Below are 6,978 nucleotides of genomic sequence, written 5' to 3'. Positions count from 1 at the left end.
AGAGGAAGCGATAGAGAAACAAAAGAAGAAAGAAAAAGAGACAGAGATTGAGAAAGGAAGAAAAGAAAAATAGATTCTGACATAAAGGAAGAAAGAGAGAGAGAGATGGAAGGAATATATAGGGACAAGGGCAAAGTAAGACAGAGAGGGAGACAAAGAAAAATGAAAGAGAGAGACAGCTCAGATTGAGAAACGAACAAAGAGAGGAAGATAGGTAGATTAAGCAGTGAAGGGATAGAGAGAACAGGGAAGATAGGGAAACACATTCAAAAAGTAAAAGAAGAATAGAAGAGAGGAAGAGAGATGGGGAAAAGAGAGAAAGAGAAGAACGAAAGAGAGACAGAAAGAACAAGAGTGAAAGAAAGAAAGAGAGAGAGAGAAGATAGAAAAAGAGAAAAAGAAAGAGAATAAAGTTGCAAATAAAGAGAAGGGGAGACAGAATATTAGCCACCAGAAGAGACGAAGAAGCAAAGCTCGCCGGATAATATTTCACTCATTGAACGAAATTCTCTAAGGTCACCACTGTGTTCACAATATAGAAACACACAAATATAAAATGGAGAAACATAGAGTACAAAACTGAAGGAAACAAACAAATATAACTTTACTCAAATGTGAAAAAAACCAAGGCAAATATATATAGTATTGATAATTGAAGTAAATTGATAAAGACCGTGAAAAAATATCTCCAACAACCCTCTCATCAATAGAGATGGTACCGAGACGAGAACGAGATTTATCGAGACCAAGTACGAGATCTCTGGAAAAATCGAGACGAGTCCAATACCTAGTTTAAGACACACTCAGACCAGTTCGAAACTTTGGTGTGTCATTTGAAAGTTTTACCTAACCAAATTTACTTAACTATGCAATTTCTTCAGGCATAATTTCTTCAGGATATTCACCGGATAGATAAGTTATGTATTTTGTTTACACTAATTGCAAAGTCAATCCAAACTTGGAACCTGTGCATATCCAGGGCGATCCACAAAAATTTCAACACTATATGGGAAATAGAAAATGTACTACTCACCGTCTACGTTTACTTATTTATTGTAACACCCATGTTTGCATAGAATGCCACACACTAAACATACTGTATACCACATTAAACACGAATAAATTTGTGTAAACATACTCTATACCAATTTATTTAAATGTGGTTAGTATTGTATATGTCGAGACTCGAGATCAATTGTTTTACGTCCACAACATGCCCAGTTAGGCTAACAGGATCTGGACCTGCTTTTTAAAGTGGGATCCGAAGCACTGTGCAATGTGCCTCCACCGGGTATTGAAACCGGGACCCTTTGATAACAACGGTGACGACGTCACCACTATCCCATAAGAAGAGACCGATAGAGAGACGGGCAAGTACACTTCAAGACGACTGATTGGCTTTGTTTATTTTACTTCGCTTTTCTGCCACTTTTGACTAATCACGAAGATGAAGATGAATGGTAATAAGATTAGATGCATTAACTGACCATCCATACATAGGGACAACCCGAGCCCCACAGGAATGTATTACACTGGCTGTGCGTCAAACCGCCAGAGGATCGCTAGATTACAAAATGCAGTCTAGGTTATACTACGTGGAACGAAGGTTGACATGTGGTGTTTCGGAAAGTGTCACCTCTTACACTTCACTTTAAGATAAGGTCGAGAACGAGGTAAGCATTGACAGTTGGAGAGGAGTCTTATGCACTGCCAAACCTCGTTTCGATAACACCCCTTTTCAACATAAAGATGTGCTCCTGGTAGCATTTTTCGTCCCACCTTATGTCACTGCCAATAGTACACGTCATTTGACCTCTAATGCACACCAACGAACTTGAAAACGTTTTCTCTCACTCGATGGTACTGGATAATCTACTAAACACAGGAAATGATTGTTGTGAATACATGTTTCGTAATAGTGCTCCCATCCCGGAAATTCTAAAAGTGGACTCTTTATCCTTAACTAGCACAGGCGAATGTGGATAGTTTTATTTTCTGGGAGGTGCACAGAATATGCTGTTGGCATGTGAGAGATCTAACACTGGAAATACACTGAAGGTAAAAGTCAAGTGCTCCCCTGTGCTTAGCACCACGCCATGAAGGCGTATAGGGGGTGTGGGGGTAACGCCCCACACTTTCTTGATCCGGTCATGAGTGGGGGAGATGTGATCAGCATCACGCTCCTGACCGCCTTTACCCCCCAGAGTTTCCCCCAGGTACCCATGTTATTCGACGCTGGTTGGGCGCCGGGGCCGCTTCCAACGTTAGAAAAGTTCCCGGATTTGAACCGGCCGATGATCGAACCCGGGACCTTGAGCATGGTAGTCAGAGGCGTTACCGACTGAGCCACCGAGGCCGGAAATACACTGATATTCCTAAATATTAATCACAGAACCCTTCCATACATACACACACACTCACGCACGCGCACTCACACACACACACCTATATTTTTTAATATAGATTGGGACCGATTAATCGGTACTCTATCGGTATCGGCCAATATAGGCATATCGGTTTATCGGTAAAATTACCGATTATTTTACAGATCCGATATATCGATTATTATCTGATAATTTAGTGCAAATTCTGCCATTTTGTTGTAATTTCTATGGATAATATCTTACTTTCTAAAAAGTAAATGACTAAATATGCAACTTCTATTGCACTGCAGTCACCTTGAAACACATCGGCCCATCCCTAATAGATATTCACACCACACACACACACACACACACACACACACCCACACACACACACACCCACACACACACACACACACACACACACACACACACACACACACACACACACACACACACACACAGAGTATAATATTCACGTGAAGTTAATAACAAGGATTCGTTTAACGTGCAATTTGTGGTCAGATAAACTAATTTACTGTACCTTAGACTGTAGCTTCAAAGTGGAATCCGAACCACTGTACCTTCACCAGGAAACGAACCATGATTTATTGATTCTAAAGTAGTCGATTTTTATGAAATATAAGTCGTTCTAGTCATTTTCATAACAATGATTGCAGAATTAATGTACGTATTTGTGTTAACTTCGTTTTATTCTATTACTATGGTAAGGGAATGCTCGAACATATTTTATTGTTTGTAATAGTATAATGTTATCAATGCTTTCATAATACTTTTGGAAGGGCACGTATCCCTGTGCCCCTCCTGCTAAATCCGCCAATGCTTACTACCAACAACAGCTTACTTCTTTGCTATAAACACATATATGCAAACTTCACGTTAATACGTATTGCTTCCTGATTTATACTGATAAACTTAATTTTTAAACTATAATCGGAATAGTGTGATATGCAACATACATACACGGCTAACATTTTTATAACCTAAAAACCACTAATGTAAGCAGAATATAGCACATGCTTATGACCTAATGTTTCCATGAACATATTCAAACAACAATCTAAATATGTTTAATAAATAGTTACTCTTCATGAAGAACTATTTTCGTAAGACCAAAAAACGAAATAAAATTTATAAAATTTGAAAGTACAATAATTGGTTATTTTATTCGTCCAAAATATCAATACCTTGGGCAGGGATTTTTAAAATACTTATTGCTAGTTGACTTGATGCGCTTTAATTGTGTACAATGACTGCTTTAGGCAAACTTTCAAATGTAAGTAACAACTTATTGTCAAACAACAAAGCTTTTTTGTTTTTAAGAAAGTTTCTTCCTTCTTAACTCACTTAAGAGAAGCAAATTTAATCCACTTCGAAAATGGTAAATTCTAGAAAGAAAGTTATTATAACCTTCAACAAGTACGAACATGCTGAACGTTACTGAGAAATATTTAATATAAGATAGGGTATACCTTATCCAGTCACCTTAGTTTTCATTCATAACATAAATTTCTATATCATTTCAGGAACACTGGGGCGACATCTTCATACCGCGATTAAGGCCGGTAAACCAGCTTTTTGTTCATATATCTTTAATCATTTAGCTTTAATATGTGGCTAATTGCTAATAATGTAGTATGCAAACTATTAAATTAAGCCTCTAGACCCGAATTTATGTAAATTTTTTTAATAACTTAAAATACTGGTTTATGGACACCACTGATAGTTCTCCGTTGTGCCCTTCTGACGACAGTGTTTCCTCCCCGTTGTGCGCGGGGAGGACGAGGGGGCTGACGCGAGTGGCTGTGGACATCATTAGTGGTGACGTCACAGCAGACGACAAACCAGGATTTCAGTCTACACAACGAGAAAACGTGTTTTCTTCCTATTCAAATCAATACTACTTTCCTTCGGAAGAGGTAGCTTTAATTCTTGTGACAGCAGTTTTGAAACAAAATTATGATGCGTATCGTACATCAGTGTAAAGATGAGATTTCGTAGAATAAGACTATAGTACAGGGTCTAACATAAATATATGTCAATACTTGGGGGACATATTCCTCACATGGAGACGAGGAAATAATGTTATATGAACATGGGTCCGGAAATGCGTCATTGACGCGTTAGAGCGCATTTTCGAAAAAGTTTCGCACTGTCTATGAGAAGAAAGCGGTGTAGTGTGGAATGTCGAAAAAAGCTATCAGATGCCGCATACCCCACATCTGAACTGGCGGGAAACATGGTGGTAGGTTGACCCCGGGTGAAATTGGAGGGTTCGAGAAGCACATCGTAGTCAGGAAACACTTTATTGACACGTTACAGTTCGTATGTACCTTCTCCTCCTCCGTACGTTCTTCCGGGGTTTACCAGAACGTTTACTACATTACATTACATGCGGACTGCTGTTCTGGTATGGGATGTTGTGTAGTATGCAGCATACGAACTGTAATATACCAATGTTTCTTGACTACGATGTATTTGTCAAACTTCCCCCCCCCCAATTTCAGCCGGGGTCAACCTCCCACCATGTTTCCCGCCAGTTCAGATGTAGGGTATGTGGCATCTGATAGCTTCTTGGACATTCCACACTATAACGCTCTCGCCTCATAGACAGCGTGCAACGTTTTCGAAAATGCGCTCTAACGCGTCAATGACACATTTCCGGACCCAAGTTCATATAACCTTATTTCATCGTCTCCATGTGAGGAATATGTTCCCCCAGTATTGACATATATTTATGTTACACCCTGTATATATCACACATACCTTACAGAGAATAAGGTAAAGAATAACCGGAGTAAAAAAATCATGCATTTTTATACAAAAGTTGGACATTCCAGTTCCGAGCACAGCCGAAGCCGACCCGAAGCTCACCCGATCTCAAGTCGGCCACTATGCCGCTATGGATGATGGGAAACCAGCAGCCTCAGGCGATTGAACCGACGGCGCCCATTGGCTGAGATTTCTTTTGGAGCAATCGCTTTACTCAATTTTCTACTCCATTTATTCTTTACATTCTCATCTGTAAGGTATATGTTATATATAGATGTATTCTCCGAAATCTCATCTTGACATTATTGTACGATGCACATCACAATTTGTTTCGTAACTGTTTTCACGATTCCTTAAGTTACCCGTTGCAATGAGAAACACAATGTATTTGAATATGAAAAAAAGCACGTGTTTATTTGTTTAGACTCAGACCCAGCTCGTCGTCTCCTGTGACGTCACACTAACGGAGTCCATTTAAAATACGTGACTTCGGCGCAGGTTTCACAGCTGAAAACAGCGTTGGCAGAACACTGCTTGTTCCTTCCTGCTTTCTGTGCCGTGGTTGGCACAGACAGTGTTGTTGCATGACGGAAAATTTTCCTTCTTGTAGGGAAATTTACTTTCAATTTTAAGTAAAAAGGGAGATTTTGTGTAAAAAATGTAGACATTGCTGGAAAATTGGAAGTTATCAGACTTTCGTTTATACTTTATTTGTCTGCATTGGTGTTTTTATTTCTATCTAGATGGGGGTGCATAATAAATATACATACATTAAATAAGAATTGTTACGGTAAACCAAATCAAATTTTCAGAATATGCTACACCAGGTTTGTACATGAACTTGTTGGGAAAAAATATATACAAAATCATGAAAATCGGACCTCCTACTTATCAATATTATACACGTGTGTCTGTTATGTAGTTGTTGAGATGTTTATTCAGTATTTATAATCATAATTACGTACCTTAAGTTCCCCAAACGTTCTATGTAATGTCTCTTCCCGATAAGGTGATTCAATACCATCACCTTACAATGAAGTTGTCTAGGTTGGATGACATCTTTAATTCTAAGATTGAGTTCCAAATACCTTGTATACGACTGCGTGTAAGGTGTAATTAAAATAACAAAGTTGGTAAATACATGTTTTTGCCACCTCGGTGGTCGAATGTGTTGAGTGATCGACGATTCCGGGTTCGATTTCCAGCCTTGATCATTAGGCGTACACGCTATGGATTTATGAAACTGACAACTGACAAGTATGCATTTTTTTTAGTATTATGTGTTGCACGCATTTTTGTTTTGCATTGTTTAGAAATATCCTGTGATGACAACATGCAAATGATAACCGAGGCAGTTGGGGAGGGAGGTCTCGCACCGTGGCCGTGCCGTGGGTCGGTAGCCACCCATCATGGTGAGGGAATTAGGGAACTACGAATTAGTAGCGTAACCCGGTCATATAAACGTACAACAAGGACTGGGGATTGGTCGTGCTGACCACATGTCACCCCATAATTGCTTGGATGATCTCCCACCTTGGGTGAGTGAGTGAGTAGGATCAGATAGGATTGAGGGCCTCTCCGATGGCGCAGTGGTAGCGTCGTCGCCTTGTAATCAAGGGGTCCCGGTTTCGATACCCGGTGGAGGCACATAGTGGTTCGGATTCCACTTTAAACTGTAGGTCCAGTTCCGATTAGCCTTACTGTGCATAAAGTGGACTTAAAACACCAACTCAACAACAACAAGAGATGTGAGTGAGGCCGGCAGACGAGACGAGATTGATCATGTGTCCCGAGACAAACGAATATTTTCGAGACGAGACAG

This window comes from Lepisma saccharinum, chromosome 5 (assembly GCF_977018435.1).
Source record: "Lepisma saccharinum chromosome 5, izLepSacc3.1, whole genome shotgun sequence".
NCBI lineage: Eukaryota > Metazoa > Arthropoda > Insecta > Zygentoma > Lepismatidae > Lepisma > Lepisma saccharinum.
The sequence above is the reverse complement of the archived record's forward strand: the minus strand, read 5'-3'. Positions refer to the sequence as shown.